Source organism: Peromyscus californicus, unplaced genomic scaffold (genome assembly GCF_007827085.1).
Source record: "Peromyscus californicus insignis strain IS unplaced genomic scaffold, ASM782708v3 Scaffold_15__1_contigs__length_86483966, whole genome shotgun sequence".
Classification (NCBI taxonomy): Eukaryota; Metazoa; Chordata; class Mammalia; order Rodentia; family Cricetidae; genus Peromyscus; species Peromyscus californicus.
In genome coordinates this window covers 65,599,884-65,612,727 of record NW_026294447.1, presented here as the reverse complement: position 1 = coordinate 65,612,727, position 12,844 = coordinate 65,599,884, and the positions used below count along the sequence as shown (strand labels likewise).

The window sequence follows — 12,844 nt, the reverse complement described above, 5'->3', positions numbered from 1 at the left end:
ATCCTCTAACAAGGCTCCACACCCTAAATGTTCCACAGCTTCCCCAAACAGTGCCACTAACTGTGGACCAAATGCATGAGCCTGTGGGTAACATTGCTGTGCTAGCATCTAATCTCAGCCACACAGGCTACCTCAGTACCTAGGTAGCATCCTCCCAGCCCAGTGAGGCCCTGTGTGATCTCATTGTTCTCTCTATCTGGAAGGCTCTCCTACCTGGTGGTGGCCCTGCTGGCTTCCTCCTCTGACAGCTTTCCCTGGCCCCTCTCTGGCCCCAGCCTCTCCATCCAGCTTTCTCTGGGGCCTTTGTTTCGATGGCTGTGTTTCCCAACCACAGTGTGATGCAGGCAGGCAGCATTTCCTTCAGCATGCTCACTGAATGGAGTGACGGTGCGGTGCCTGGAGTAGCAAAGCCTGGAAGGCCACTCTGAGCCCTTACCCCTCAGCTCTGCACTTGTGGCTGGACATGGCCTTCCCTTCATCTTTAAATGGTCAAAATGAGGCCAAGAGCTGCTCTGCTGCCCCCAGCTGCTAGGGGTTTTCTTTAAAAATTTACAGTCTTGGAGGCAGCAAGGACCATTTCAATTCTTTTCATCTGCTGCCCAGGGTGAGTCGCAGAGAAGTGACCTGAGTCACCCAGGGTCTCAGGCTCCTGAGGGTAGAAACTTCCTCAACCATCACCCAGTGGGCTGGCTTTTCTTAAAAAGCTACAGGAGTTGGAAGTGGAGATGGAATGCCTCTTTGAAAAGATGGTGCTAGGATTGACCACAGGCAGGGTGACAGGAAGACATAATCTAGATGAGTCCTTTCAGCAGCTCTTCTTCAAAGAATGGACCAGAATTGCCTGTCCCCCAGCTTTCTCTGGCCACGTACCCAGTAGATGCTCTGGCTTCTGTCTGACCCTGCTGGAATCAGGTCTGGGTTTCCTGAGCATGGTGAGGCCTTTAGTGTGGAAACTCTGAGTCTTCTGTCCCTGCACTTAGAACAGAATGAATATTTGTTGATGGAAAGAATGAATTTATAATTTTGAGCCTCTGGCTCTCCTAGCTAATGCAAGAATCCTGGGAAGTGAATCTGTGAAGTTTTGATCAAAGCTGCCTCAGATCCTTCTAGAACAAGGAGGGACATAAATAATAATACAAAGGTAGAATGCCTGTGCTGGTGAGGGAAGGGGGTGCTGGTCCCCATGTTCTGCCTGTTAGGATTCTGCCACTCCTCCAGCAGCATGACCATATATGCTCAGTTCAGTAGCTAAGTAAGGGGTCTTATGTCTTATGTCATCCGTGAGCTGCGTGATTATGTAATGTGAGCGGCATGGTCACACAATCTGCGCATGCATGCATGACCTAGCTCCGTAAGCCCACATGCACATGTGCAGGAAAATCCTTAAAAAGCCGGACACAGACCCCTCCCCTCTCTTCTGCTCCCCCCCCACATGTCTTCTACAGGCCTGGTCACTCTCTTCTGTCCCCTCCCCACCTCCTCCTAATAAAGCTCTGATACTGGGTTTTGTCGTGCCTCGTGACCTTTCTCACACAGTAACAGTGCCGCTTATTTAAGACCAACAATGCCACTTTACTGACTTTCAAGACTGAGAAGACATCAGGAGGCAGAAGCATATCATACCCTAGCATCTCTCATGGCAGAGTGGAGACTGGAAATGAGTCCTCAGGATACCAGACAGTGCTGCCAGAGATTTGCATGGTCATCTTGGTGATCTTGGTGCTTGTAACATGTTGGCCTCAAGGCTGAGGCTGCCACAGCTAAGTGTGAGCTAGTTCAGGTTTCCCTAGAACTAGCGAGAACTCGGCTGTCACCGGAATAGTCATGGAGAGTCCGGGTCTGTGGCTCCCAGTGGAGCTGGTGGGGGGATATATCCAATAAGAAGGTGGCTGGCTAGCCCTCACTCCTATCTCAGCAGCACAAGTTCAGGTGGGTTGAAGTGACATCAGACTGGTCTATGGAGGAGCTGGTGACTGTGGGTGGGGATTATGAATGGCAGAGAGTGAAGTGACTTCAGAAGATCAGGAGAAAGCCTCAGAATTCTCCCTAGTGTCCCTGATGAGGAGCATGGGTGGAGACAGGGACTCGGGAGTAAGGACAACCAGGACCCGAGGCTTGCAGAGTGGGAAGATGGGGAGCCACAGAGAGAAAGCTCAGGTATCCAAGGCAGGGTGTAGGCTTATGTCGAAGGAAAGGTTGGGAGGAGGAGGAGAGGCCCTGGGAAGGGGCCTGATGTGGGCGTCCAGGTAGATGAGTATAGCTCAGTCTGGAGGCACATTCTGGCAATGGTTCACATGTACTGGCCAGCAGCTGATGTGAGGAACAGGGTGCAGAGTGGTCCACTGAGGCAGGAAAGAGCAAGATCAAGGAAATACTCACGCAGTGCGAGGATCTCCGTCCACTCATTGATTTTCCCCCCATGCTTCCTTCTCTCTGCTCAACACCAGGTTACTGACTCACCTCCCATGCTGGACACCCTCTTTTCTGGGTCCTGCTGCTTATGGCACTGTGTGTGCGGTGCACTGCACTGCTCTAGTTTGAGGACATTCTGGAAACTTGCCTTGTGGCCCCTGAAATGACTTCCTGAGGGTGTGGGTTGTGGTGGTATTGTGTTCCCCAAAATATTGTGTACCTTAATAAACTTATCTGGGGTCAGAGAACAGAAAAGCCACAAGATACTTAGGCTAGAAAATGTTAGCACACGCCTTTAATCCTAGCATTCCAGAGACAGAAATCGCTCTGGATCTCTGTGAGTTCAAGGCCGCATTGGAAACAGCCAGGCATGGTGACTCATGCCTTTAATCCCAGAAAGCAGCCTTTAATCCCAGGGAGTGGTGGTAGAAAGCAGAAAGGTTTATAAGGCGTGAGGACCAGAAACTAGAAGCATTTGGCTGGTTAAGCATTTGGCCTGGTTAAGCATTTTGGCTGGTTGAGCATTCAGGCTTCTAGCAGCAGTTCAGCTGAGAGCCATTGGGATGAGGACACAGAAGCTTCCAGTCTGAGGAAACAGGATCAGCTGAGGAATTGGCAAGGTGAGATAGCTGTGGTTTGTTCTGGTACTCTGACCTTCCAGCATTCACCCTAATAACTGGCCTCGGGTTTGATCTTATTAATAAGAACTGTTAAGATTCATGCTACAGTGGGTGCTCACTAATCTGGCTGTAGTCTAACATGCTTTGCTTCCAGAGGCGTTTCAGTAGCTCATTAATAGGAGTCCAGCCTGTTGTCCTGAGAGCTTGGCTGTGTTGGAGGAGTTTCTGGGAGAAGTGAGAGGTACTGGGGGCAGGCGGGGAGACTTGGCTGGTTTAATAGGGCCTCTCCCATCTCTACCAGCACACACTGCTACCCTGAGGGATTTGAGACACATTCTGTCTGTGGCTCAAAGGGGTTTAGAGAATTGCTACACATACCTTTCCAGTGTTTAAAGAATTAAAATGTAGAGGAAACCTCATTTCCCAAAAGGAGGTGTCCTGTGTATTTCTCAAGGAGACAATGTCACCAGCTCTGTTCTGATCCCTAGACTGCCTTGGGACAGCCTTCAACAACAGAAAACAAAGTAGCCAAGGTACCAGCAACCAAACAAAAGAGAAGGCAGCAGTATAGACAAATTTAAAAGGTGAGGTATGTGGGCTCTTGTCTTTTTTTTTTATGTTTTTAAAATGCTTTAAATTGAAAATAGATTTTATTTTGCATATAATATATTCTGATTATGGTTTCCCCTCCCACAGCTAATCCCAGATCTTCCCTGCCCACCTAAGTTCACACACTTTCTTTATTTTTCTATCTCCTTAGAAAAAAAGCAGGCATCTAAAACAAACAAACAAAAAACAGAAAAAAAGAACCCAAGAAAAAGCACAAGAAACATATAAATGCAGAGACACACATGTTCACACACACAGAAATCCCATAAAAACACAAAACTGAAAACCATAACGTATAAGCAAAAGACCTGTAAAGGTTAAAAAAAATATTCCAAGCCGGGCGGTGGTGGCGCGCGCCTTTAATCCCAGCACTTGGGAGGCAGAGCCAGGCGGATCTCTGTGAGTTCGAGGCCAGCCTGGGCTACCAAGTGAGTTCCAGGAAAGGTGCAAAGCTACACAGAGAAACCCTGTCTTGAAAAACCAAAAAAAAAAAAAAAATTCCAGACAAAGGATTATTAGACAAACACCTCCAAAAACACCATTGAGTTTGTTTTGTGTTGGCCACCTACTGCCGGGCATGGCGCCTGTCCTGGAGTGTGGTTTGTGTCCCCAGTGAGACTCCATTGAAGAACACTAATCTTTCCTTTGAGAATGATTATCAACGGGAGATAACTTCTGGGTTAGGGATGCGGGCTTGTGTCCACTTCCCCTCTCAGGGCTGGGACCCCATGTGGCTTAGACCTGTGCAGGCCCTGTGTGTGCTGCCACAGCCTCTGTGAGATCACATGTGCATCAGTCCTGTTGTGCCTAAATAAAATAAATAAATAAATAAATAGGCTGGGGTTTTTTTTCTTTAAATTTATGTGTGTCTATCTGCATGAGTTTGTGTGCACCATGTACATTCAGGTACCCACAGGGCATCAGATAACCTAGAACTGGAGTACAGGTATTTGTGAGTCACCTGATGTGGATGTCAGAAACTGAACCTGGGTCCTTTGTAAGAGGAGTAAGTGCTGTTACCCACCAAGCCATTTCCACAGCCCCAGATGAAAACATTTTGAAACTGAAGGTCAAATAAGACTTTGGTCCTAAGGAATAATAAATTATGTGCCTGAGGTGGTAGGCCTTGTGGAGCCCAGATGCACCCAAAGCCCCTGCCAGTGTCTAGTTTAGTTGTAACTTGTGATGGATGGCATGGCTTTGTTTTGTAAATCATACTGTCAACTTTCTTGGACTTTTTAGCAACTGTAGAAGAACTTTTAAATGTGTAAGTCTTGGGAAAGGAAAAGTGGGGAGAGTGTAGTGTGACAGCAAGCTTCCTACAGCCCTGGGCTGAGGCAGGAGGCTGAGCAGGCCTGAACAGAGGTGCTGAAGCCTCCAGAGATGTATGCTTTCATCAGCTTGGCCCCGTCCTGGCCACAGAGGACCTGCTCTTCCCTCTTTTGGAATTTACTGGGACCACCTTGGTTCATCTCTGGGCATGAGAAAGTGAACGGAAGCCCTCAAGTCGTTCTTAGCTCTCTTCCTGGCTATAGAGTGAGGTGTGGATGAAATGCAGACCACCACAGTATATAGATATTTATGAGAAGTTAAAGGGATGGCTCCTCACAAACTGTATAAGCGTCAGAGTTCTCTGAGCCACATAGTTTGGGGATTTTCACAACCCTATTGTGTCTAAAAACCTACTCAAAAGCCTGGAGCTCTAGCAGCCCAGGATAAGGAGGGGGAGGGAGGGAGGAAAGCTGCAGGTGTTTTTCCTGGCTCATTCTCCACATTTGGCACCATCTGTGAGGGATCAAAAAGCCCTGAGGAAAGGAGAGGAGCCCAAAGCCTATGCGGGAGGCTGGTGCAGAGGTCTTCCGTTTGGAGGGCACTTGGCGTCTGAAAGTTGTTCTTCATAATTTTCCTTGTGAGCTGAAGTTTCCAGAATCAGAACTTCTGTGATTATTACTGGAGATTTTTTTTTGCGGGGGAGGGGGTCCCCATCTGGGTTACCACATGTTATCATGAAAATTGGGGTTCTTTCTCGAGGGTCTTAGTGCACTTAATAAAATAATTTAAGAACAGGTGCAGAAGAAAGCTTGAGGACAATTTTATCAGAGTTTAAAATAAAAACTGTGCGGCAGGTAAGCTGTATATTTCAGCAGTTGTCTAGAAGAGAGAGATGGAAAAGGGAAGAAAGAAGCAGAAGAAGAAGGAAAGCATTGTTGTTGGTGAGCAGTCACAGGATGGAAGAGGCTTGGGGAATGACTCAGAAAAAAAGTGAGAAAACCCAGAGTGTCTGGAAAAGCATGTCAACACTTTGCCCACTATCTGAGAGAAGGGGAAAAATGTATAAAAAGAAGGAAAAGAAAAAGTTGTGTTTCTCTAATTCAAAAAAGCCAACAAGCTTAACTGAATCACGCGTCTGTAACTCTGAAAGTGACTGCACTGAGGTGGGAATTCTGGGAAGGAAAAGTACGTCATTTCATTAAAGGGATAATTATTCCTCCCACTTCTTTAGTGCGGTTTTAGGTGAATCCACTTTTCTGAGGGGCTGTCCCTCAGCTAGGTGGCTGATTGGCCTAACTGGATTAACTCTTAGTTTTTGATAGTTTGGAATGTTAGCTCTCCACTCAGACCAGATAGAGTATTTTTGGACCATAAGGACATGACTTTCTCTTAATGGCCCTCCAATGCCACTGTAACATTCCTCCCTTCTGTTGAGGTAACTATAAAATCATTTAGGAAATGCGCTGAAATTGGGGAATCAATATAATTAATTTTTACCCTAAAAATCCAGAGGTCCAAGTCTAAAGGTGTTCTCTAGAGGGAATTAGTGTCTGGCTTAGAGTTTCAATGCAATCTTCAAGTGTAGGCATCAGGCATGGGGTTCTCATTTAGAAGATAAGAGCTCCCTTCTGGCCTTTCTGATTAGACAATAAAGACATCTCTAGGACTGCCATCTTTGTGGGAGGGACAGATCTTCCCTAAGTCTGTCTAGCCAGTTTTTAGCAATTGTGGAGAGTTGGAATGTTATAGCTCCACAGCCAAATTATCCTTGGTCATCTTCAGCTCTTCTACTAGCCATCTATTACCCATCTCTGTGTCTAACTTAACGTCTTTCCTTGTAACTATTTGGTTAAATCCTTTTAGGATGTGGTGGTGATTTGAATGAGAATGGCTCCAGGCCATAACATAAGTTACTGCAGTATAAAACGTAAGATAAACTGTGGTCCATTATCTGAGCCTTGAGATCACAGGGACAGAAGCCGGGCTCAGGGTCGCCCCATAGGGCTAGTGTGCTAGTTTTTTGTCAGCTTGACACAAACTAGAATCACCTGTGCAGAGGTAAACTCAGTTGAGGAATGGCTCCCACCAGATTGACTTGCGGGCATGCCTATCGACATTTTCTCGATTAACGATTGATGTAGGAGGGCCCAGACCATTGTGAGAGGTGCTACCTCAGGCAGGTGGTCCCGGGTCGTATAAGAAAGCAAGCTGGGCCGTCGAGGAGTGCAGGCCATAGGCAGTGTTCCTTCAAGGCATCAGTTCTTGCCTCCAGGTTCCTGTCTTGAGTTTCCACCCTGGCTTCCTTACGTGGTGGACTGTAACCTGTAAGCCAAATAAACACCTTCTTCCTCCAAGTTGTTTTGGCTGGTAAAGGACCCCCACCCCCAAAAAGCTAAGGCCTCAACTGAGCTCAAAGTTCCAGTGGGGCAGCTATTTGGGGATCACAGAGGGAAAGCAGCCAACCTGGCCACAGATACCCAGTGGTTGCAAAGAGACAACAGACGTAAGAGGTTCAAAAACAGCTTATCTAAGGAAAACCGCAGTGAGTCTTTCTCGGTCCCACCAGCCAGCTACCAAATCATGACATGGAGATATTATTAATTATGAAAGCTGGGCTGAAAGCTTAGGCTTGTTTTTTAGCTAGTTCTTATAACTTAAATTAACCCATTTCTACTCATCTATGTGCTGCCCTGAGGCTCATTTACCTCATCTACATACTGTCCAACCTACTCCCCCCCCCCCCCCTTCCTCCATGTCTGTCATGACTCTGCCTTCTTCTTTCCATCATCTTCCCTGTCCGGGAATCCTGCCTAGCTATTGGCCATTCAGCCTTTTATTAAACCAATCTGAGTGACACATCTTCACAGTGTACAAAAAAGATTACTCCACTACAGAAAACAGCTAACACCTCCGTTCTACCCCCAATGGAACCCCCTTTCCCTTTCTCTATACTTAGCTACAAAAACTACAGCTTGGAGCATTTAATCTGTATCTTCTGGGACTGTGGTGACTGTGTTGCTGGGTCTCATGCCTTGGTCATGGTGGCCAGATCTGGAGATGCCACCTCTCAGGTAGGTAGAGCTTGCTCTAGCTGCCGAGGTCGATCTAAGTGCTCTTTTTTTTCTTCCTACAAAGTTAATTCTCACAGCCAGTGTTTATCACAGCGACCAGGAAGGAAACTGACAGTCAGTGAAGGTGAAGGGAGGATGACTGTCACCCTCCCAGGTATTTTCTCCACACATGGAACAGGAATCACATGTCTCGTCTTTCAAGGTTGCTGGTGTCTGTCCCCGGGCATCACAGAGACACAGGAGAGCCCTTCAGGTCGCTGCGGCTCACTCACTTCCATCTTCCACCCTTCTTAGCAGTCCTGAGCATCGGGGACCTCGTCTCTTGGAGTCACTCCATACTATAGCCACCTACTTCATCTTAAATTTGATATCACAGGTGTTGAAAATCACCAAGCTCAACACCCTCATTTAAATACTTCTAACTTAGCCAAGACTGATCTTTGGCCCAGCATGGGGTCTGCCTTGCTGAACATGCCCTGGTTACTGCTGGGGTGTCCTGTGGTTGCTGGTTAGGTCAAATTGGCTGGTGGTGCAGTACAAATTGAGTGTGTCTTGCTGAGTTTTAACTTTGGAGAAGCTTCTTTGTCTGTACTGTTGGATGTCCTCACTAATATCTGTAAAGTTGCTTGCATCCATGTACCATTTCTCAGGTACCATTATATTCCTTCTCAGGTCTTTGATGGGATTGAAGACTATCAGTTATAGTTACAACTTAGTATAAATATCTTAGATAGACTATATTAATTATTAGATTCAGGTTCTTTAGGATAGGACACTTTTTGGAATGATCTTTATAACATGCCATCTACCTTTGCTCTAGACTTTTCTGGATTTTAGTATGTGTTTCTTGCTTGATATTGTTCGCATTGGTTGTAGTTCCACCTTATCTAGGTCATTATCCCTCATTATTCCTGGACAATATTTGATAACCATTCCTTTGTATATAGTCTTGTATTAGGTTAGAACCTTCTTATTTAGACAAAAGGGGGAGATGTAGTGGGTAGTCATTCCAACCTTGATCTGGAAGTTCCAACGCCATTTCGGCTTTGGTAACTGTCACGCCTACAAGGCGGGGCCAAGAGAGGGCCTTGAAGACCTGAGATCCGGATGCGCCGTCTCTCTTGTTTCCTGGACCCTGGACACTGGAGGTAGACAGAGCAGAGTTCTCCAGAGAACACCGCCGGACTGCACTACGTCTTTCCCAGACCCTGCAACCCTTCATTTGTAAGTTACGCCACTAAGTAAATCTCCCTTTTAACTATGTGGAGTGACCTTAATAATTTCACCAATGGCCGGGCGGTGGTGGCGCACGCCTTTAATCCCAGCACTCGGGAGGCAGAGCCAGGCGGATCTCTGTGAGTTCGAGGCCAGCCTGGTCTCCAAAGCGAGTTCCAGGAAAGGCGCAAAGCTACACAGAGAAACCCTGTCTCGAAAAAAACCAAAAAAAAAAAAAAATTCACCAATAAATGTCTACTGTACTCTTCATGTCAGTGTGCAAATCTCCCATCTCAGCCAGGCTACCCTGTCTCTCCTCTCTCCCCAGAGAACCTGCTCAGTTCATTGTCCAGCACACGTAAGAAGCCTCACGCTGCCCATGTCATCACCAAGAGTTTTATCTGTGTGTCTTAGGGTCTCTGTTGCTGCGAGGAAACACCGTGACCCAACAGCAAGTCGGGGAGGAAGGGGTTTATCTGGCTCACAGTTCCGCATTGCTGTTCACCACTGAAGGAAGTCAGGACAGGAACTCAAGCAAGGCAGGAACCTGGAGGCGAGAGCTGATGCAGAGGCCATGGAGGGGAGCTGCTTACTGGCTTGCTTCTCCTGGCTTGTTCAGCCTGCTTTCTTATAGAACCCAGGACTACCAGCCCAGGGATGGCATCACCCACCATGGGCTGAGCCCTCCCGCACTGATCACTGATTGAGAAAATGCCGTATAGCTGGATCTCATGGAGGCATTTCCTCAGCTGAGGCTCCTTCCTCTCTGATGACTCCAGCTTGTTTCACGTTGACACACAAAACCAGCCAGTACACCACGCAAAGAAGTGACAAATAGTTTTTAAATTAATCTGATTTATCACATGGTAGAGTTAAAAATTACTCAGTCTAAAAAAAGCTGGTGAATAAGGGCTTAATTTTAGCTAATGATTCTAAAACAAGTACTTATGAAAGGCAACTTTTAATTCCCAAACCGAAAGACGCTTTCACTCTGTCAGACAAGAAGGGAAGTGGCCTGTGAGTAACTGTTCTCTGAGACCACTGTCTCCCTGGAGTGGACAGTTGCTACATGGCCGGCCGCTGCCTCTTTCCTGGGGAGGTTGGCACCGTCTGCAGTGAGGAGTGGCACTGGCAGCCTGTGAACACCTTGGGCCCGGGGGTGGGGTGGGGTGGGGTGATGGCAGGGCACCTGGCACGTGGACTCCACTGTTGATGTGTCCTGGCCCATCCCATCAGAAAAGGGAGGAGACTGGAGACGTGAGGCACCTACCTGCTTGCTGGCGTAGTTTGTGGCCTGAAGCTGGTGGGGCTGGTCTGTAGAGGTGGCCCACTGGGCTCTTCACTCCAGGGTGTCTCTCCCATCTTTCGTCTGAGGAGTGACTGGTCCCAAGTGCCTTAACCCATAAGATGTGGAGGGAGCCACAGTGGAGTCTTCCAAGGCCTCAGCTAATGTGCAAATTCTGTTTTCTCCTGGAGTGCTCCATAACAGAGCCCAGTTGTATTAAACAGCCAGGCATGGGGCAGATACAGGAGGAGGGGGCACAGGGGAGGAGCCATAGCGGGAAAAAGCGGGGAGAGAATGAGCTTTTCTCTTTAGTATACACCTGCTTTGTCCAGCTATCACAGCACTGTTTAGCAGGTGACCCCCTGGGCTCTTGAGTTACTTGTATCTTTTTCCTTTCTTTCCCATACTTATTTTAAAAACTTTATATTTTTAATTAATTAAATTAAATTAAAAAATTTTAAACTAAATATTTTTTAAAATTCAAAAGTACTTTTTAAGAAGGCAGGTGAGGTTTTTTTCCTGTCCCAATTGACACAGATCTGGAGGTTTTCTTATCTGCAAAATTCTGAAACAGCAAGATTAGTATTCAGCTTCTATTTTGTCCTCAAAAGTTCAAGTGTTCTCAAGCACCTGGACTACATGGCAGCATTCTGTCTCAAAAAGCCTAAAAGGAAAAACAAACCTGGGAGATGCAGGTGAGATGTGAGCATGAGGACCGGAGCATGAGGACCGGAGCATGAGGACCGGAGCATGAGGACCGGAGCATGAGGACCGGAGCAGGTTCCAGCACCCGGGTGAGAAGCCCCCGGGTGAGAAGCGCCCGGGTGAGAAGCTGGGAGCAATGCAAAACTGGCAGCGGTGCACACCTGTAACTGCAGGGTGGGGGAGGCACCTGGGAGAGGTGCACACCTGTAACTGCAGGGTGGGGGAGGCACCTGGGAGCGGTGCACACCTGTAACTGCAGGGTGGGGGAGGCACCTGGGAGCGGTGCACATCTGTAACTGTAGGGTGGAGGGGGCACCTGGGAGAGGTGCACATCTGTAACTGCAGGGTGGAGGGGGCACCTGGGAGAGGTGCACACCTGTAACTGCAGGGTGGGGGAGGCACCTGGGAGAACCTCTTGGATCTCATTGGCCAGTTGACTGGTCAGTTAACACTGACCACTGGCACCCACACATAATGTGCGCACATGGACATAGATATACTCACCTCTCCTAAAAGTCCCTAAATTGGGGGCTAATAGTAAAGTGTAGAGACTAATAGTAAAACCTAAGGCAAAGCATGTAAAACTTTTTAATGATTTGTTATTGTTATTATTATTATTATTATTATTATTTACATCCCAGTCGAAGTTTCCCCTTCCTCCTCTCCTCCCAACCCCTCTGCACCTCCCCCTGCACCTCCCCCCATCCACTCCTCCCCCATTTCTATGCAGGAAGGCCCGGCCACCCATGGAAACCTCTTAAGTCACCTTGTGTAACTTCGTTCTTCCAGAGATCAGGGTTCGGACAGCATCCGGTCTATTTTCTGCTGGGCGTTACTCTCTCCTCATTCCGCCAGGGTTTGTCCACTGCAAGTGATGGGCCTCCCAAACTTTCTCAGCAGGTTGTCGTATTCACAGGCTGTGAGTGGTCATCCCGATCTTGGTTACACGCACAATTTTAGCAGTTGGCTTTTATATGAAATCTGAGGTTTTCACAGCTGCTGTCACTGTGGCAGCGGTTGGATTTTGTTGTTGTTGTCTGTTTTGTTTGGTTTTTCAAGACAGGCTTTCCCCTGTGTAACAGCTCTGGCTGTGCTGGAACTCACTCTGTAGACCAGGCTGGCCTCCAGAGATCCACCTGCCTCTGCCTCCCGAGTGCTGGGATTAAAGGTATGCATCACCACCCCCGGCTGTGATTGGACTCTTTTTTTTTTTTTTTTTTTTTTTTTGGTTTTTCGAGACAGGGTTTCTCTGTGTAGCTTTGCGCCTTTCCTGGAACTCACTCTGTAGCCCAGGCTGGCCTCGAACTCACAGAGATCCATCCGCCTGGCTCTGCCTCCCGAGTGCTGGGATTAAAGGCGTGCGCCACCACCGCCCGGCGTGATTGGACTCTTAAAGAATGGTAGCTTTTGTACCCAGGTACCTCGGAGAGTTTGAGAGTGAACAGTGAACAGTCAGTGGGTCAACTCAGATAGACTACGCTGAGGCTGTGTTATGTGCTCAGGTGGGCACTGGCCAGCAGATGGAGGGTTGCTGGTCATCCTTGTGTATGGGGCTATAGAGGCTGCTGTGTTTGGAAGACATCTTGTATCCTGATGGAATTGTGTGCAGATTTTTTGCTCATCCCTAAGGTGTGTGAAATTTATAGGAGTCATTG

At 47.7% G+C, this 12,844-nt stretch overlaps 1 long non-coding RNA gene across 4 annotated transcripts in view; it reads left to right on the top strand.

Annotated features, from left to right (window-relative positions):
* Nucleotides 1-12,844, top strand: part of LOC128111045 (uncharacterized) — an 80,916-nt gene that overhangs the window by 50,118 nt on the left and 17,954 nt on the right. The gene's annotated exons all lie outside the window — the stretch shown is intronic.